Genomic DNA, 1,257 nt, shown 5'->3' with positions numbered 1-1,257 from the left:
CATGGCCTCACCTGGGACTGGAAATTAATATTCTTGAGAAATTTCCATTTCATGAATCACCTCTCACTGCAGTTCCTTCCCCTCTCTTGGGCCCCTTTCAGGCACAGGGCCTCCTCTCGGAGGTCAAGGGCCCCCTCGGAGGTCAAGGACCCCCCTCGGAGGTCAAGGACCCCACTCTGAGGTCAAGGACCCCCCCTCGGAGGTCAAGGACCCCCCTCAGAGGTCAAGGACCCCCCTCGGAGGTCAAGGACCCCCTCTCGGAGGTCAAGGACCCCCTCTCGGAGGTCAAGGACCCCCCTCGGAGGTCAAGGACCCCACTCGGAGGTCAAGGACCCCCTCTCGGAGGTCAAGGACCCCCCCTCGGAGGTCAAGGACCCCCCTCGTAGGTCAAGGGGCCCCCGAAGACGCTTGGATACCATAGGAAATTATGGAATAATTTGGTCTAGATTGAGCCGAGGCGTGTGGCGGCGGGCGCGCTCCCTGCAGTGCTCGGGTTGATATTCAGCGCGCGCCTCCCCGCCCCAACACACCCAAATTGACTTTCAGTGTCGGGGCTGTGGTACACCTCCTGTGGGAGGTGGGGGGAGAACTGTGGGGGTGGGGGTAGACCTGTGGGGGTGGGGGTAGACCTGTGGGGGGGGGGACATGGCCGTGCTAGGCCAGCCGTGCTAGGCCAGTCAGGCTAGGCCAGTCAGGCTAAGCCAGTCAACCTAGGCCAGCCGTGCTAGGCCAGTCAGGCTAGGCCAGTCAGGCTAGGCCAGTCAGGCTAGGCCAGTCAAGCTAGGCCAGCCGTGCTAGGCCAGTCAGGCTAGGCCAGTCAGGCTAGGCCAGCCGTGCTAGGCCAGTCAGGCTAGGCCAGTCAGGCTAGGCCAGTCAGGCTAGGCCAGTCAGGCTAGGCCAGTCAAGCTAGGCCAGCCAGTTTAGGCCAGTCACGGGCAAACAATAACCATTGTCTGGGGACAAGAAGCTTGTACTTAAGCTGATGAAAGAACTCCTTAGCCAACTAGTGACCAGGATGCAACCCACAACAGCTGCCTAACTGCTGGACAACTGAAATTTACTGCAGGGTGAACAGAGGCATCAGGAGAAACGTGCACAACCGTTGATGTCCCGCCCGGAGATTGAAGCCGGGATCCTCGACTACGAGTCGAGGACGTAGACCGCTAAGCCAGGCTTCCATAGGTGTGTAGAATATAATGTTGAATACGTGGTGGCGTTGGATCCATAAGTCATAAAGATATACGTAGTTTGGAGATA

Source organism: Procambarus clarkii, chromosome 45 (genome assembly GCF_040958095.1).
Source record: "Procambarus clarkii isolate CNS0578487 chromosome 45, FALCON_Pclarkii_2.0, whole genome shotgun sequence".
NCBI lineage: Eukaryota > Metazoa > Arthropoda > Malacostraca > Decapoda > Cambaridae > Procambarus > Procambarus clarkii.
The sequence above is the reverse complement of the archived record's forward strand: the minus strand, read 5'-3'. Positions refer to the sequence as shown.